Source organism: Amblyomma maculatum, chromosome 7 (genome assembly GCF_055883805.1).
Source record: "Amblyomma maculatum isolate TAMU_Amacu chromosome 7, ASM5588380v1, whole genome shotgun sequence".
Taxonomy (NCBI): Eukaryota; Metazoa; Arthropoda; class Arachnida; order Ixodida; family Ixodidae; genus Amblyomma; species Amblyomma maculatum.
In genome coordinates this window covers 124237453-124256217 of record NC_139350.1, presented here as the reverse complement: position 1 = coordinate 124256217, position 18765 = coordinate 124237453, and the positions used below count along the sequence as shown (strand labels likewise).

The following is an 18765-nucleotide window of genomic DNA, read 5'->3' as shown; positions in this document are numbered from 1 at the left end:
ACGTGGCGGAGCACAACGGTACATTCCCTGCCGGCCTTTCTGAAATGAGCAGGAACTTATGGGCAGTACTTATCCACTGCTACAGGTAGGTTTGTGGTTTACTTCAGATTGGCATCGCTAATTAAACGTCCAAGCTATCCTAGACGCAGTACGACCCGTTGGCGTTAAGAACGATGAACTGGCTTCGCATGTTGAGATGTAGCTCATTGACCGCTATTTGAGTCCAGAATTTCCAAAACAGCAATTAGTCGATGCTTGAGTTTTTCTAGGAACGTGAATGCTACACGCGTACATTAAGATAAAGTAGCAACTGTAGTTCAAGAAACACATTCACCAGTCGTTTCGAGGTCGTGCTAATCTACGTCGGTCATATCCTGACGCTGCAAATCAATTTTCCGATTGTGCCCGACCACCGACAGAGCGCAGCACTGTCATCCGCTCGAGCGCCTTGAAACGTTAGCCTCATGGCTAATTTGTTGAAGGCAGTCATCAATAAACCGAAACACAGCCGTGGATATTATCGCAAGCTCGATTGCAAGTTCAGCTGTTAAAGTAAGTCAACTTATAGAAAAGAGAACCATGGCTACGACTTCCCCATGTGGTATATATTAAAACAGTTTTCACGAGGAGAGCTCGCGCTTACCGGAATAGAAGTCACCAGGAGTGAACACTTTGAGAGAACATGAATGGTTGCACTCACTTTTTTTTCCAGACCTGAGGTTGTTGATGACAACGCTCTGCTGGTTGCGTCGTCTGCTTCGCTCGGCGAAAGATGGAATGGCACGATATGGTCTTTCCAGCGACACGACACACGAAACAACATGCAGGCTTCCCTTTCTTGTTTTCTCGCCTCCATATGGCAGCATTAAAATGAGTCAAAATCTGACATGACGTTCCACAAAGTACGAGTAATAGTTACCTATCGCCATGGAGGAAGGAAACAAGTTAGGAGAATCCCTTGCCATTCCCAATGCATTGGAGAAAGTGTGGCGGAAGTGATGCCAAAATTTAGGGTTAGCCAAGTCGGGCCATTAGCAACGGCGACGCTGTTGCTATGAAAACTCGGGCCACTAGCAACAGCGTTTCTAAGGGCCCTAGGTACATAGCGTCGCGGAAAAAGAAATTGCGGAGGGTAAAGGAGGAGGAGAGACGTTGCAGCGTCTGGTCGCGGCGCGGCCGCGCCGGCTTCAAAAACGTGACGTCAGGGCCTCTCCTAAGTTCTTTCCTTCCTCCATGCCTATCGCGCACTATACTGCGGCGACCCTTTTTCAGAGGTTTCTCGCGCAGGCCGCTAGGTAGGCAGGAATTATCTCAAGCTGAGAATATCACCGTTTTTATTCTATACTGTCGGCCGCTAGCTCTAAGACCCAAGCGACGTCAGTAATGTGCAGACACCTTATGCCGCAAACACCGTTTTTCCCATGCTGAAAGCGATCGCGCAACCTTGTTCAAAAACTCCCTAAAGTTATTGTCAGGTCAACACAGTTCAGTAGATTTATTGTGCTGAGTTGAATAAAACGGGTGTATATTTATATCGTGCGCCATCTCCCTATTCGTTTTTTAACTTTACCAAGAGACACAAAACTGTAAAAGGTGCACGAGCTGGTAATATTAAGGATACGTTTTTTTTTTAATTCCAGCTCACTTTTTGGCGAGTTTAGGAAATATAAAAACACAAATATTATTGATATTTTATATTTCACTAATGACACGAGGACCAAAAGGCCCGAAATGACGCAAAGCTCGGGTATACGGCTCCTCTCATACCCACCTGTATGTCTAGAGATATTGTACCGGAGACGCACCATATGCCCACTTTCAATCCAGTCGACAACAGCCGTATCGTCGTCACAGAACAAAAAAAAAAACGGCTTTGTGTAAGACTTTTTTCTTCTTTAGATGTGTGTTGCCGTCTTCCCTGCGCAAAAAGGGTTCGATTGAATACGAGAAAAGCCGCCGCAACTGCCATGTGTATGCATTCAGCTCTCTCTCCGTTAACGAGTCACTGAATCAGGAATGAGGAGAGCAGTGCCAAATCGCGGACAACCGGTATAGACAACGGCCCGCACGAATTTGTATTCTGTGATCTTCACAGTCCTATTGTCTTGCATATTTAAATACTCGCCCCTGGCGTAAATATTTCTTGTACAGCAATGATCATCGCTCTGGCGAAAAAATAAAGGATATATGCATACCACGCCGCATATCGGCCCGTTGGTCTAGGGGTATGATTTTCGCTTTGGGTGCGAGAGGTCCCGGGTTCAAATCCCGGACGGGCCCTTTTTTTTATGCCGCTTTCTTTTTCCGTAAAGGTTTATATCTTCCATACGCTATGCCTAACGTTGCAGGTTTGGCTATCCTCGAACCAGCTGCCGCACTAGATGGCTTCAGTGTCTCTGGCTTAGGTCATTTTCTACGTTTAATAATATGTCACAAAAAACGTTTTTTTTTTTCCTCCTACACATTAGTGAACGGCATTTTTTCACAAATTAGTTGCATAAAATATAAAGGCGTAGAAATGCACGCTGCGCGGTGCACAGAATTCACTTCAGATCGTTAATCTCTTTCTATTGGGCGGTTAAGTGTGGAAAACAATAGCGCCTCCGTCCGGCAGTTGGTCTAGGAGGGGATTCTGCTTCCGGCCACGCCAGTGAACAGACGCAGAATGCAGGGCTCCTCAGGAGCGGCTTCAGCGGCCATGTCAGGCCGCGGTAACATATGCTGAACAGGACAATACTTACCAGGTTGGTTTGCCTGCACTGCCAACAGGTCGGTTTGTTTTAAATACCGTTTTTTTTTTTGCATTCCGATATCAGGGCCCGCCCGCACCGCGTGGAAGATTTCCGGGATGCATTAGCACAGCACTCGCTTATGCTCGTTGTTATCGCAATGGAGGCGTATCGGATGAGCCACGTCTGGGCTCTCACTCTCAAGGATACTGAAGCGGTGACCAAGATTATGAGTGTAGGTGAGCTTTGTGTGAAAAACGGTCGCTGCTTAGTGATAGACCCGACGAACCAGGACATGCGGTTGAACCTTCACTGGCTGCTACACAACGTGCCAGACGAGGATGTTCGTGCTGCCTTTACGCCGTACGGAAAGGTGTCTGAAGTTACCCGGGAGAGCTGACGAGTTAAAGGTATGTTAGAAAAGGGCTCTACTACTAGACTCGTCACACTGAAGCTGAAAGCTGGCATGAAGCTGGATGACCTGCCGCATCAGTTGAATGTTAGCGGTGAGCTGGCGCTCGTTATTGTGCCAGGCAGACCCCCGTTGGGCCTACGCTACCGGAGTACGGGTCCCATCAGCAAAGAGTGCCGGGTTCCTCGCTGCGGAACCTTCCGACGGTTCGGGCATGAAGACAGCCCGTGTGCTCATACCTACGCTAGCATTGCCGGACCTGGGACCAGCGAAGACTCGTCCGAGTTAATAATGGACGAGGTGGATGCGGAGGAGACTGCTGACATTAGAGGTCAGTCAACAAAACAGGACGCGCCTTCCATGACTGTTTTACAAAGCAAAAGGTGACGCTCCTCTGTCAAGAGAATGAAACTCGGCAAGCCTTGCAAGTTCCGTCACAGGACCATGAAGGCGCGTCAAAGGAAGCGTCAGAAGATGTAATCAATTTTTCTGACGCTGAGGAGCATCTCAGTATTGAGCCTCCCTGTACTGATGCCATGGAGGTTGGGCCGGAGACAGCAGCCTTAATTGCCGCAAAACGTCCGCACGAGGAAAGGGTCGAGGAGACTCCGCTGCTAGGCGGTGTTTGCGGTAAGCCGCCGCCGATAACTTCCGGCATCCGAAGACCAACGTTAAGACCGAAGCCGAACTTCTCGGCTGACACACGGCAGGCGGGGAAACCGCCTCCGTAGTTTTTGTGGTGTCCTGAACGATTTGTGGGTCGGCTGCCTACCGACCAGCGTCAGGAACGTTCTGCAACCAAGCGGGGCTTGTGTGAGCCAAAATGGAACAAGGTGCTTGGTCTTCGTTTGAATGCATCCCGACGTTCTGGTGGGAGGACATTACATGCATACATACGCCGCTGTTCTTCAGAAGCGGAGGCCACGCAACCATGCAGGTAGGCACCATGCGGGTACGGGCGTCTCTTTTTTTATACGTGACTCTCAAGCTTAATTCGCCATTACACGTAGCTACTTTGAATGTCAGAGGGCTGGGAGCGAGAAGGCGACAATGCCAGCTCAGTCGCCTCCTTTTGGATAATGGTGCAGATATAGCAGCTGTGCAAGAGTCAAAGATTGAGAGCCAAGAAAGCACTGACCGTATGGTGGCTTCTTTTCAAACAAACTTTTATGTGTGTGCATGCCATTCTGTTCGTCTATCGGGTGGATGCCTTTTATTTATACATAACACGTTGGGAGTAAGCGTAGAGTCCGTTTTTGCCTGTCCAAGGGGTCGGCTTTTGGTTACTGACTTTACCTACTCTAATTTATGCTGGCGTGTTGTGTGCGTGTATGCTCCCAATTCAGAATGTGAGCGTGAATTGTTTTTTTGAAACTATTGAGTTGTGGTTGAAGGTCGACAAAATCTTGCTTGTACTTTGTGACTACAACGGTGTGTGCGCAGCTGTGGACCGAGCGGCGAAGTGCAAACCTCGAACAGACAGAAGCTCCGAGCTGTTGAATGCACTTGTGCATGGGTATGCCCTTGAGGATGTTGGTGGTGTGTTCTCCACTGGAAACCAGCCAGAGTTCACGCACTTTCAGCGAGATAGTCATGCTAGATTGGACAGGGTGTATGCCTCGGTAGATCCTCTTTCCCTATGTACTGCATATGAGGTCAAACCTGTGTCTTTCACTGATCATTGTCTCGTGAGTGTCTCGTGTTTGGTAGGAAAGGAAAGAAATCGCGCTTTAACTAGTACCTATGGAAACTGAATGCCAAACTACTTGCTGATGAAGTGTTCCTTACGGAAGTTAAGACCGAGTTTGAAAATCGTCTTGCTATGCAACCAGTAGGTTTTGCAGCGGAATGGGACAGCTTCAAAGAGTGGGTCAAATTAAAAGCCATAGAAAAGAGTAGTAAGGTGCGGTATAAAGAGAAAAAAAAGAACTGAATGAATAACTTGATTTTTTTTTAGCATGGAAAGTACTGTGCCAGGGAATTTCGCCAGTAAAATACGAGAACTTAAAAGTGAGCTGGAAACAATCGACAGCAAAAGATACACAGCGGCTGTCATACGTGCAAGGGCTGAAAAACTTTGGGCAGGAGAAGTGCCAACAAAACGAGCGCTAGCAGACGAAAAAAGATATTCCTCCCAGAAAGAAATTCCGGCCATATCACTGAAGATGCTGAAGATATTCAGCGTGCGGTTGCAGAGCACTTCGAAGAACTGCTTGGCGCTAAGCTTGAGACTCTAGGCGGCTTTCGAACAGACTTTCTAAGACTGATGCCTGCACTGGATGACGAAAGTAAAGCGCGCCTAGAAACACCGATAACGTTGCAGGAGGTAGAATCTGCAATAGGTAACCTGACACCTGGGAAAGCCCCTGGGCCGGATGGTATAAGCGCTGTCTTTAAAACGTTTCAGCAGTATGCGGCTCAGTTTATGCTCGATGTAATCACTGAAGCTTACGAACGTAATACTGTTCCATTGCCTTTCTCTACATCGCACATTGTTCTAATACCCAAGACAGAGGATCCGGAGAAACGACAGCTGGTGGGGTCATATCGACCGATTACCCTCACCAATGTTGACTACAAGGCGTACATGAAAGTTTTAGCAAAAAGACTGCAAAGCGTAATAAAAAAAGTGGTTGGGCCTCATCAAACGTGCGGCATCAAGGGTCGATCCATAGCCACGAATATACAGGTCGCAAGAACCGTATTAGGATGTGTTGATGCCCTCTGTGGTCAGATAGCCATGATGCAATTAGATTTGGCGAAAGCCTTTGACCATGTTTATCACGAAATTCTTTTTTTCCATTTTGAAGCATTCTAACCATGGTGAAGTCATAGTGGAGGGTGGTAAAATGGCCTACGCGAACTGCACGACCCGTATTATAGTGAATGGTGAACTGATTGACAACATCGCAGTACGGTCATCAGTAAGGGAGGGCTGCCAGCTCTTAGCCCTGCTTTTTGCACTGTATTTAGAGCCACTTTGCTTGGCTATCATTGATAGCGATCGCATTTTAGGATTCAAGCTGCAATCAGCACACGTGAAAATGCTAGCATACGCTGATGACATAGCAGTTTTTTGTGCAACCAGAAAGAGCATCTGTGAAGTTACGGGTGTCATTCAAACACATTGTGATCAAACCGGATGCAAGATCAATTGGGAGAAAAGCTCTGGGTTTTGGCACGGTGATTGGGATGTGGCACCTGATTTCTTCTGTAAGCTGCGATGGTCTGCTCTCCCAACGCGATATCTAGGCGTGCCTTTAGAATGTTATCAAGATCCCAACGTGCACTCGATGGAAGAAACGTCCAGAGCGAAAGAAAAAGCGGATGCGTGGCAAGGAAGGCAACTTTCAATGTTTTCGCGCGTTTCTATTTGCAATGTTTTTCTTATTTCGAGACTGTGGTACCTCATAAATGTGTTGTGTGTCTCACGAACCTCAATTCAGAAAACGCACCGCGTTTTTGCTGTTTTTATTTGGGCATCCACATGGGCAAAAACCGCCCGGACGAATTTGTTTATTTCTGTTAAAAGGGGTGGGCTTGGCCTTGCACATCTGTTCTTGCGTCAAGTGGTTTCGCGATTTATATTCCTCTGTGATCAAAAAGATACCTTTCTAAGAACTGTGATGCAAGTGCGATTGCAGAGGCTGCTCCCTGAATGGATTCTGTCATGTGAAAACATGCCTGGAAGTGCGGTTTTCTTTTGATTACCTTTACAATGTTTCAAGAAAAAAACTGTATAAAGATCTCATTGACGTGATGCTGCCGGTGCCTTTTTACCGGGCATTACACTGTGGAGGCCCAGGGCAGGTCGTTTTACCTAAAATATAAACGCGTAGAACTGCACGCTGCGGGGTGTACAGAATTCGCTTCAGATCGTTAATCTCTCTCTATTGGGCGGTTAATAGCGGAAAACAACAGCGCCCCCGTCCGGCCCGTTGGTCTAGGGGTATGATTCTCGCTTTGGGTGCGAGAGGTCCCGGGTTCAAATGCCGCTCTATTTATGCCGCTTTCTTTATTCCGTAAAGGTTTATATCTTCCATACGCTATGCCTAATGTTGCGGGTTTGGCTACCCTCGAAACAGCTGCCGCACTAGATGGCCCCAGTATCTCTCTGGCTGAGGGCATTTTCTACGTTTAATAGTATGTCTCAAAAAACGTTTTTTTTTTTCCTCCTACACATTAGTGAACAGCATTATTTCACCAATTAGTTGCCTAAAATATAAACGCGTAGAACTGCACGCTGCGCGGTGCACAGAATTCGCATCAAATCGTTAATCTCTCTCTATTGAGCCGTTAAGTGCGGAAAACAGCGCATTCGACCGGCCCGTTGGTCTAGGGGTATCATTCTCGCTTTGGGTGCGAGAGGTCCCGGGTTCAAATCCCGTACGGGCCCTCTTTTATGCCGCTTTCTTTTTGCCGTAAAGGTTTATATCATCCATACGCTATGCCTAACGTTGCAGGTTTGGGTATACCCTCGAACCAGCTGCCGCACTAGATGGCCTCAGTATCTCTGGCTTAGGGCATTTTCTACGTTACATCATCATCATCAGCCTGATTATACCCACTGCCGGGCGAAGGCCTCTCCCACATATCTCCACTTAACCCGGTTCTGTGCTAGCTGAATACACTTGACCCCTGCGAACTTCTTAATCTCATCCGCCCACCTAACTTTCTGCCGCCCCCTGCTACGCTTTCCTTCTCTTAGAATCGAGTTTGTCACCCTAAGCGACCATCGGTTATTCTCTCTTCGCACTACATGTCCTGCCCATGTCCATTTCTTCTTCTTAATTTCCACTAGAATGTCGGTAACTTGAGTTATTTCTCTGATCCACTCTGCACGCTTTCTATCTCTTAATGTTACCCCTACCATTTTTCGTTTCATAGCCCTCTGGGTTGTCCTCAACTTAAGTAGAACGCTCTTGGTTAGCCTCCACGTTTCAGCCCCATAGGTGAGTACAGGCAAGATGCAACTGTTGCTTAATTTCCTCTTGAGCGATGCCGGTAAGCGGCTAGTCATAATCTGCGAGTGCTTGCCAAATGCGCTCCATCCCAATCTTATTCTTCTTGTTATTTCTTTTTCATGGTCCGGATGGTCCGGACGTTCAATAGTATGACTCAAAAAAACGTTTTTTTTTTCTTCCTACACTGTAGTGAACAGCATTATTTAAAAAATTAGTTACCTAAAATATAAACGCGTCGAACAGCACGCTGCGCGGTGCACAGAATTCACTTCAGATCGTTAATCTCTCTCTATTGGGCGGTTAAGTGCGGAAAACAACAGCGCCCCCGTGATTCCACTTCCGGCCACCGAGCGTGACGGACGTGTTATGACGAGCTCTGTTGGAGCGGTTACAGCGGTCATGTAGAGCCGCGGTGACAGGATTTTTGCATCGGGTGAAGAATACCAGGTCGTATTGCCTAGTTTGCCTACCGGACGATTCGTTCTAAACACTGTTTTCTTGCACGGAGACATCAGGGTCCAGCATACCGGGTGGAAGATTTCCGGGATGCGCTCGCTCCCCTATCGCTCCTGCCGGAAGTTATCGCCCTCGGGGCGTACCGCATGAGCCACGTTTGGGCCGTAACCTTTAAGGACGACGTGGGCGTAAAGAAGATTGTGCAAATGGGTGAGCTGAAAGTGAAATCTGCTCGATGCCTCGTGATGGACCCGGCGAACCGAGACATCCGAATGAAGCTACATTGGCTGCTGCCCAGCGTACCGGACGAGGACGTGCGGCTCGCTTTCGCGCCGTTCGGCAAAGTAACCGACATATCTAAGGAGCGGTGGCGCGCACAGGGTGTGGCGGATAAGGGTTCGACGACGAGGCTGGTGACGTTGAAGTTGAATGCCGGCGTGAAGCTGGACGACCTGCCCCACCAGGTGAACGTCGCTGGAGAGCTAGCCCTTGTGGTCGTTGCGGGCAGGGCTCCCCTCTGTCTGCGGTGTCGAGGCACGGGCCACATTCGCCGTGACTGCCGCATTCCACGGTGCGATTCCTGCCGTCGCTTCGGACATGACGAGACCCAGTGTTCTCGGACGTACGCCAGCGTCGCCGGGCCTGTGAGCAGCGTAGACGCTGCCGAACTGCTCATGGATGAAGCCGACGCGGAGGAGGCATCGAGAGCGGCTAATGCATCGTCGCTGCAAGAGACCACGGTGGGCGCCCCACAGACGGATCAACTGGAGTGTCAACCTGTCGCTGGCGCAACGCCCGAGAAGTCTTCCCCAGAGTCTGCATTGGTCGTCGCCGTCGTGCCGAATGGTGCGGCTGTGACATTATCTGACTCTGTGGTTAGCGACACCCAGCCCATGGACGTTCTCGGTACAGCGGTCAGCCAAACGGTCGGAAAACGGCCGCACGAGCAACTCGCTCCGAATGTGCCCCAACTTGGTGCCAGTGGCGGAGACGAGCCGCCGACTAAAACATCAGGTATGAGGCGTTCGACCTTGAAGCCGAGTCCGAACATTCCTGTAGAATTACGGCAGGCGGGTAAACCGCCTCCGTAGTTTTGTGTAGTTCATGTCATACAGAGGTGGCATGGGGTTCCGGGGTTTGTCGTTTAGGTAGACACCATGAGATAGGGTCCTTTCCTTTCTTCGACATGACAATCAACCTCCCTGAAGCGCTACGTGTAGCTACAATAAACGTACGGGGCCTCGGAGCAAGAAGGCGACAGTGCCAGCTTAACCGCCTTCTCATTGAGAACGATCTGCACGTAGTAGCTGTTCAAGAAACCAAAACTGATAGCCAAGAAGGGACAGATCGAATGGTGTCCGCTTTCCGACTGCATTTCGACGTTTGTATGTGTCATTCAGTTAGTTCCTCTGGCGGCTGTGCCCTTTTCATACGTAACAATGTTGGTATAAATGTGCAATCGCTGTTTTCGTGTCAAAGTGACCGGCTCCTGATTGTTGATTTTTCACATTACGATGTAAACTTCAGAGTTATGTGTGTGTATGCACCTAATATAGCTTCCGAGAGAATAATGCTTTTTGAACGTTTCCAGACGTACCTAGATTGTGAAAAGGTCATGGTTTTGTTGGGGGATTTCAACTGTGTTTGTCGCGCTGAAGACCATGTAAAATGCTTGACAGTGAAGGATAAGAGTGCGGAGATCCTGAATTCAGTTATTCACGGTCGCAACTTGGAAGATGTTGGAAGTGTGTTTGCAAATGCTACTCAACTGCAATTCACACATTTTCAAGGCCGTAGCCACGCACGACTTGATCGGTTGTATGTATCGCTTGAATTAGTGCCGCTGTGTACATCGTATGAGGTTAGACCAGTGTGCTTTAGTGATCACTGTCTAGTGATTGCAAACTTCGGCAGAAATCAAAGCAAAAACAGCTTTAATTGGGACCTATGGAAACTCAACACGAAATTGTTGGAGGACGAGGGTTATGTTAAGGACGTTGAGGAGGAGCTAAAGAAGTTGCTCGCAGAGCAGCCGATAAGTCTTGCCGGGGGCTGGGAAGAATTTAAACAGGCAGTAAAACTGAAGGCAATTGGAAAAAGTAGTAAACTGCGATATGAACAGAAACAAAACGAAAAACACCTGTGTGAGCAACTAGAATTCCTTACTGGTATAGAATGCGCTCAACCAGGTGCATTTTCCAAAGAACTAAGGAGCATCAAGGTACAGTTGGAAAGATTAAATACAGATAAGTACAGAGCGGCGGTTATTCGCGCACGGTCCGAGAAGCTGTGGGCCGCTGAAGCACCTACAAGGCGTGCTTTATCGGACGAAAAGCGATACGCGAGCCGTAAGGGAATACGGAAAATACGAAGTGGGAATGATGTTTCGTCGGACGGCAGTGTTATCAAACATGTAATTGCCGGTCATTTCAAAGACCCACTTGGTCACCCGCGAAAAATGGTAGGGGATTTTGAAGCAGAATTTTTGCCTCTAATGCCGAAGCTTGATGATGAAGAAAAGGAGCGACTAGAAATGCCAATTTGCGTCGAAGAAATAGAGGACGCAATAGACGCTCTGCCAGCTGGTAAAGCACCGGGCCCTGACGGATTAGGGGCGTCCTTTTATAAAATGTTTAAGCCAATGATAGCTCACCTCCTCTTGAAGGTTATCAATGGAGCTTATGAGCAAAACCGTGTTCCACTGTCCTTCAGAACTTCTCATACCACACTGATTCCGAAAACTGAGGAGACGAAAAAGCGTTTGTTGGCGGGGTCTTATCGCCCGATAAGCCTCACCAACGTTGATTATAAAATATTTATGAAAGTGTTGGCAAGACGACTGCAATGTGTGATAACAAAGCTGGTTGGCACGCATCAGACTTGTGGCATAAAGGGACGGAGCATCGCCACGAACATACACGTAGCGCGAAGCGTACTAGAATGTTGTGACGCACTTGGTGACCGTGTGGCAATGATCCAACTGGATCTCGCAAAAACATTTGACCGGGTGTTGCATGATGTGCTGTTTGCCATATTGGATCACTCCAATGTTGGGGATCTAATAACAGACGGCGTCAGAATGGCGTATGCCAACTGCACAACGCGAATTATAGTGAACGGAGAACTGACCGAAAGCCTGCAAGTGCGGTCGTCAGTTAGGCAGGGCTGTCCCATGTCGCCACTGTTGTTTGCACTCTACCTTGAGCATCTTTGCTTGGCTATCCGAAATAATGAGAGCGTAACGGGCTTCAGGCTACAGTCAGCGCATGTTAAAATATTGGCCTATGCCGATGATATAGCGGTTTTCTGTTCAGATAAAGATAGCATCTGTGAAGCCACAAATGTAGTCCACAAATATTGTCAGTCTACGGGGGCGTTAATAAACTGGGAAAAGAGCTATGGCTTCTGGCACGGCAGTTGGGAAGACACGCCAGAGTACTACACTCGACTGCAGTGGTCAACGATTCCTACAATGTATCTAGGTGTACCTCTCCAAGCATACCGGGACCCTGATTCGTATTGGAGAGATGAAACTTTAAATGCAAAACAAAAGGCTGATGCGAGGCAAGGAAGGCAATTATCTGTATTTTCGCGGGCTACCGTGTGCAACTTATTTCTCACTGCAAAAATATGGTATGTCATGAATGTGCTCAGTGCCTCTCGGATCAGCATTCAAATATTGCACCGTGTTTTCGCCATTTTTATTTGGGCATCGACGTGGGAAAGAACCAGTCGGACAAAGTTGTTCCTGTCTGCAAAAAAAGGTGGGCTAGGCCTTACACATTTGTTTTTGAGGCAAGTCGTCTCACGATTTATGTTTCTGCGAAATCAAAATGACATGTTCCTGCGCACAGTTGTGCAACTCCGACTGTGCAGACTCCTTCCAGGATATACATAAATCCTACTTCCTACATAAAATAGGCATAGCGAGCAGGCCTCTGTGCTCTACATGTGATGTGTGTGAAAATTTTGGACATTTGGTAACCTCCTGTCAACGGTTTACTGCACATCGCAGGACACTGCGCAATAATTTAAGCTTACCTAAAGAAACAACCTTGCGCCTTGAACATGTCCTGGGTCCTTGGTGCGACGGATCGTCTGCTGCGCGAGCTACCAAGGCCTTACTAACTTTTCTGAAGGACACAGGGTTGGTTAATACCCTTTAAAACTCATCTGTGTGTGATTATGTGTGTGTGAAAGTTAACTTTTCTTAAGGACACAGGGTTGATCAATACCCTTTAAAACTCATCTGTGTGTGCTTATGTGCGTGTGAAAGTGTGCGACACCGATTCTCTTTTTTTCTCATTTATTTCCCCTTCCCCTCCCACACTCTGTCACCCTCACCCTTAACCCTCATCAGGAGTAGCATGCTAGGCTTACCACCAGGCAGACATCTCCTGTTGCCATTAAAATATATCTCTCTCTCTCTCTCTCTTCCAGGATATGTGGTATGCTCTGGTCATGCTATGGGTGGGGCTGTGAGAGGGTACCTACGCGAAGTGGTACTTGCATACGGGATGCTGCATGCGCGATTTTCGATCCAATACTTGAGTGATGTCACGCGGAAAAAATTGTACTCAGATTTATTGGATGCAATGATTCCGGTTCCACTTTACCGTTTGCCATTATGTGGAGGCCCAGGAGGAGATGTTTTGCACAGAGTGAAGAGAATGCCGGTGTTACCCTCGGTCAAATCCTTTTTCTTTAAACTTCATACTAACACGTTATCAGTAAAAACATGGCTTCATAAAAAAGGTCTTTTTGTACCCTGGACAACTAACTGTTACCTATGTAAGAAAGCTGAAACCATTGAACACGTATTCCTGGATTGTTGGGATCCCATCTTTTTCTGGGATGTGCTTCAAAGGACTTTGAAAAAAGAATTACCCTTAGATATGTACGGCATAAGATCCCTTCCGGTTTTGCACGCTGACAATAGTCCACTGGATACGATTATGCTCCTCGGCCTCCACAGCTTGTGGAAAATGCGAATGCAGTTCAACAATGCAGATGTTGATGTGTGCCCTGTGCGGGAACATTTTATAGAAAGTGTTGTACGTTTGCGCAAAGTGTATCGAACACTCTCCGAACCACCAGAATGGATAGACCAGCTTAACAGCTTGGTAGAGATGAATAAATTTTAACGCGTCGGGTCCGCTAAAGGTTTGCTGACACGTTTTATCACTTTCGTATGTTGTGTGTTGTGTGTCGAAGCCGGCAATAAAGAAAAAAAAACAAACAGCGCCCCCGTCTGGTATGATTCTCGCTTTGGGTGCGAGAGGTTCCGGGTTCAAATCCCGGACGGGCCCTCTTTTATGCCGCTTTCTTTTTGCCGTAAAGGTTTATATCTTCCATACGCTACGCCTAACGTTGCGGGTTTGGCTACCTTCGAACCAGCTGCCCCACTAGATGGCCTCAGTATCTCTGGCTTGGGACATTTTCTACGTTTAATAGTATGTCTCAAAAATGTTTTTTTTTTTCCTCTTACACATTAGTGAACAGCATTATGTCCCCAATTAGTTACCTAAAATATAAAGGCGTAGAACTGCACGCTGCGCGGTGCACAGAATTCACTTCAGATCGTTAATATCTCTCTATTGGGCGGTTAAGTGCGGAAAACAACAGCGCCTTCGTCCGGCCCGTTGGTCTATGGGTATGATTCTCGCTTTGGGTGCGAGAGGTCCCGGGTTAAAATCCCGGACGGGCCCTCTTTTATGCCGCTTTCCTTTTTCCGTACAGGTTTATATCTTCCATACGCTAGGCCTAACGTTGCGGGTTTGGCTACCCTCGAACCAGCTGCCGCACTAGATGGCCTCAGTATCTCTCACTTGAGACATTTTCTACGTTCAATCATCATCATCATCATCAGCCTGATTATACCCACTGCAGGGCGAAGGCCTCTCCACATTTCTCCACTTAACCCGGTTCTGTGCTAGCTGCATACACTTGACCCCTGCGAACTTCTTAATCTCATCCGCCCACCTAACTTTCTGCCGCCCCCTGCTACGCTTTCCTTCCCTTAGAATCCAGTTTGTTACCCTAAGCGACCATCGGTTATCCTCTCTTCGCACTACATGCCCTGCCCATGTCCATTTCTTCTTCTTAATTTCCACTAGAATGTCGGTAACTTGAGCTATTTCTCTGACCCACTCCGCACGCTTTCTATCTCTTAATGTTACCCCTACCATTTTTCGTTCCATAGCCCTCTGGGTTGTCCTCAACTTAAGTAGAACTATCTTGGTTAGCCTCCACGTTTCAGCCCCATAGGGGAGTACAGGCAAGATGCAACTGTTGTATACTTTCCTCTTGAGCGATGCCGGTAAGCTGCTAGTCATAATCTGCGAGTGCTTGCCAAATGCGCTCCATCCCAATCTTATTCTTCTTGTTATTGCTTTCTCATGGTCCGGATGGTCCGGACGTTCAGCAGTATGTCTCAAAAAAACGTTTTATTTCTTCCTACACTGTATTGAACAGCATTACTTAAAAAATTAGTTACCTAAAATATAAACGCGTAGAACAGGACGCTGCGCGGTGCACAGAATTCACTTCAGATCGTTAATCTCTCTTTATTGGGCGGTTAAGTGCGGAAAACAAGAGATCCTCCGACCGGCCCGTTGGTCTAGGGGTATGATTCTCGCTTTGGGTGCGAGAGGTCTCTGGTTCAAATCCCGGACGGGCCCTCTTTTATGCCGCTTTCTTTTTTCCGTAAAGGTTTATATCTTCCAATGCTGTGCCTAACGTTGCGGGTTTGGCTACCCTCGAACCAGCTGCCGCACTAGATAGCCTTAGTATCTCTGGCTTAGGACATTTTCTACGTTTAATAGTATGTCTCAAAAAACGTTTTTTTTTTCCTCCTACACATTAGTGAACCGCATTATTTCACCAATTAGTTACCTAAAATATAAACGCGTAGAACTGCACGCTGCGGGGTGTACAGAATTCGCTTCAGATCGTTAATCTCTCTCTATTGGGCGGTTAAGAGCGGAAAACAACAGCGTCTCCGTCTGGCCCGTTGGTCTAGGGGTATGATTCTCGCTTTGGGTGCGAGAGGTCCCGGGTTCAAATCCCGGACGGGCCCTCTTTTATGCCGCTTTCTTTTTTCCGTAAAGGTTTATATCTTCCATACGCTATGCCTAACGTTGCGGGTTTGGCTGCCCTCGAACCAGCTGCCGCACTAGATGGCCTCAGTATTTCTGGCTTAGGACATTTTCTACGTTCAATCATCATCATCATCAGCCTGATTCTACCCACTGCCGGGTGTCACCCGTTAATAATTATGGGGGTATTATTAACGATGCGCCCTTAACGGTGCGCACACTCCCAGACACCCTTAGAGTGAGTGGGGGTAGCTGTTCCGGTCGCAAAGGAGATGCCCTCGACCTGCGTGGCAAGCTCTGCCGGAATTCAACTACCTTGTAGTGACAGAAGGGGGTGGTCGTTTGGTGCCCAGCGGTCGCCGGTTCAAACCAGAGTAAGGATCGGAGTCACAAGTAACAAACAAAACACAATTTATGTAGAGCAAGAGACGATACAATGAATACACAAGATCACGTGAAATACAACAGACGAGAGGTTCACAGAATACAAAAGCTAAGCATGCAACTACAGAATGATTCAATAACACAGGCATTACAACAGATCAGACACGAGAGAGTTACATAAACAAACACCAAATTGTTCACCGAGCACTGTTGCAGTCCGACGCCTCAAGAGTCACGATGTGGCCGCCATACGAGACGAGAGCCGCTCCCTTGAAAGTCCGTGGGCTTGCCAGCAGCGAGTGATCCCCGGGAGTCCAGCCGAAGCACAGGCGAGCACGTCGCAAAACACTGACGAACTTACTGACTGACTGACTGACTCATCAAGCGGCGCGGTCTCTTTAAATAGGGCGCGCCGCGTCTGTTTGTTAGCACGCGTTAAAGCTAGCGCGCACACACACACTTAGCTTCGCTGGTTATAGCGCTCTCTCTTCCTCCCGTCGAGCCGCGCGTCGCCATTGGCCAGGTCCCATAGAAGATGCTGGAATTTTCCGGCTGATTCGAGTCCGATCAACCACCGTCCTCCCCGGGCAATGGGAAAGAGGGTGACGGCAACGTGTACAAAGCTACGCGCTCTCCCGCGCGGAGAAGGGGGCTTTTCTCTCCATGCCTTCCACGCGACGCCGTGCGGGCCTCGCGCCGTACCGGCTTGATGAAAATGGGCGCCGATTTCGTGACACCGGGCGAAGGCCTCTCCCACATTTCTCCACTTAACCCGGTTCTGTGCTAGCTGCATACACTTGACCCCTGCGAACTTCTTATTCTCATCCGCCCACCTAACTTTCTGCCGCCCCCTGCTACGCTTTCCTTCCCTTGGAATCCAGTTTGTTACCCTAAGCGACCATCGGTTATCCTCTCTTCGCACTACATGTCCTGCCCATGTCCATTTCTTCTTCTTAATTTCCACTAGAATGTCGGTAGCTTGAGCTATTTCTCTGACCCACTCTGCACGCTTTCTATCTCTTAATGTTACCCCTACCATTTTTCGTTCCATAGCCCTCTGGGTTGTCCTCAACTTAAGTAGAACTATCTTGGTTAGCCTCCACGTTTCAGCCCCATAGGGGAGTACAGGCAAGATGCAACTGTTGTATACTTTCCTCTTGAGCGATGCCGGTAAGCTGCTAGTCATAATCTGCGAGTGCTTGCCAAATGCGCTCCATCCCAATCTTATTCTTCTTGTTATTGCTTTCTCATGGTCCGGATGGTCCGGACGTTCAGTAGTATGACTCAAAAAACGTTTTTTTTCCTCCTAGACTGTAGTGAACAGCATTATTTAAAAAATTAGTTACCTATAATATAAACGCGTAGAACAGCACGCTGCGCAGTGCACGGAATTCACTTCAGATCGTTAATCTCTCTCTATTGGGCGGTTAAGTGCGGAAAACAACAGCGCCCCCGTCTGTATTCCACTTCCGGACGCGCTAGCGAACGGACGTGTTCAACATGAGCTCCGTAGGAGCGGCTTCAGCGGCCCACCAGGGCCGCGGTAACAGGATGTTTGACTCTGATGAATCGGAATACCAAGTGCTCCTGCCTCAGCTACCAACAGGGCGAGTTGTTTTGAATACCATTTTTTTTGCATGCCGATGTGCGGGCAAGGCCATACCGAGTTGAAAACTTCCGTGATGCATTGGCGAGCCTGGGCTTGCTGTCTGAAGTAATCGCCCTGGGGGCGTACCAGATGAGTCATGTATGGGCAGTGACCTTCAGAAATAAAGACGGTGTGAAAAGACTCTTGTCTAGGAAGGAGGTGACGGTGAAAGAACGCCGCTGCCTCGTGGTAGATCCTGCCAGTCAAGCACTGCACATAAAATTACATTGGATGCTTCACAACGTGCCGGACAATGACATACGAGCGGCGTTTTTGCCGTATGGCAAAGTGACGGAAGTGTCCCGGGAACGGTGGCGTGTTCAAGGCGTGCACGACAAAGCATCCTCGACGCGCCTGGTGACTATTATTTTGAAGACAGGTGTGACGGAGGACGACCTACCACATCAGCTCCGTATTGCAGGTGAACTTGCTCTGGTTGTGGTGCCGGGCAGGGCGCCGTTATGCCTGCGCTTTCGCGATACGGGCCACATCCGACGCGAGTGTCGTGTTCCGCGCTGCGCTCTTTGTCATCGTTATGAACACGAAGAGGAACAGTGCGTGAAGACGTACGCTTCTGTAACACATAAAGTGGCAAAGGATGATGTCACCGACCTGCTCATGGACGAAGCAGACGTCGAGGAAACCTCTAAAGGAGCAGGACCGAATAATGAAGATGCAAAGCCTCAAGAGCAAAAGTCTGGAGTACAGCACGAAGCTAAGCCCAGTAATTCTCGAGCTGCCCCGACTTCTAAACTGGAGCCGCCTTCAACACACTCTGAGAGCGATGAAGGATCTTCAGCTTCAAAAGGCAATGAAATGGAGGCAAGCGATGATGGCGCAATGGATTCAAACGAGCCAGGCACAACTGGTACTGTCACGAAAAGGACGCATGAAGAAGCGGATATCCAGGATGGACAGCAAGGCCAACCGGCTAATGATGAACCCCCGGCAAAAACAACGGGGGGAAGTCGGGCGACATTACGCCCAAAACCGAACATCGCGCCGGACCGAAGACCGGCGGCGACGCCCACTTAGGGTACAGAATCGGTGCCGTCGAAGGCGCCTAACCGGTCCT

General features: G+C 48.4%; 4 non-coding genes and 2 pseudogenes across 4 annotated transcripts; all 6 read left to right on the top strand.

Moving 5' to 3' along the window:
- Positions 1–2208: 2208 nt before the first annotated feature.
- TRNAP-UGG (transfer RNA proline (anticodon UGG)) lies at positions 2209–2280 on the top strand. The gene has a single exon. It is a non-coding gene; the product is annotated as a tRNA-Pro (tRNA).
- Positions 2281–8471: 6191 nt separating this feature from the next.
- On the top strand, positions 8472–9823 carry LOC146184658 (uncharacterized; annotated as a pseudogene).
- Positions 9824–14197: 4374 nt separating this feature from the next.
- Positions 14198–14269, top strand: TRNAP-UGG (transfer RNA proline (anticodon UGG)). Its single transcript has one exon. It is a non-coding gene; the product is annotated as a tRNA-Pro (tRNA).
- A 900-nt stretch (positions 14270–15169) lies between these two features.
- Positions 15170–15241, top strand: TRNAP-UGG (transfer RNA proline (anticodon UGG)). Its single transcript has one exon. It is a non-coding gene; the product is annotated as a tRNA-Pro (tRNA).
- A 326-nt stretch (positions 15242–15567) lies between these two features.
- On the top strand, positions 15568–15639 carry TRNAP-UGG (transfer RNA proline (anticodon UGG)). Its single transcript has one exon. It is a non-coding gene; the product is annotated as a tRNA-Pro (tRNA).
- Positions 15640–17528: 1889 nt separating this feature from the next.
- LOC146184654 (uncharacterized) lies at positions 17529–18725 on the top strand (annotated as a pseudogene).
- Positions 18726–18765: the final 40 nt, after the last annotated feature.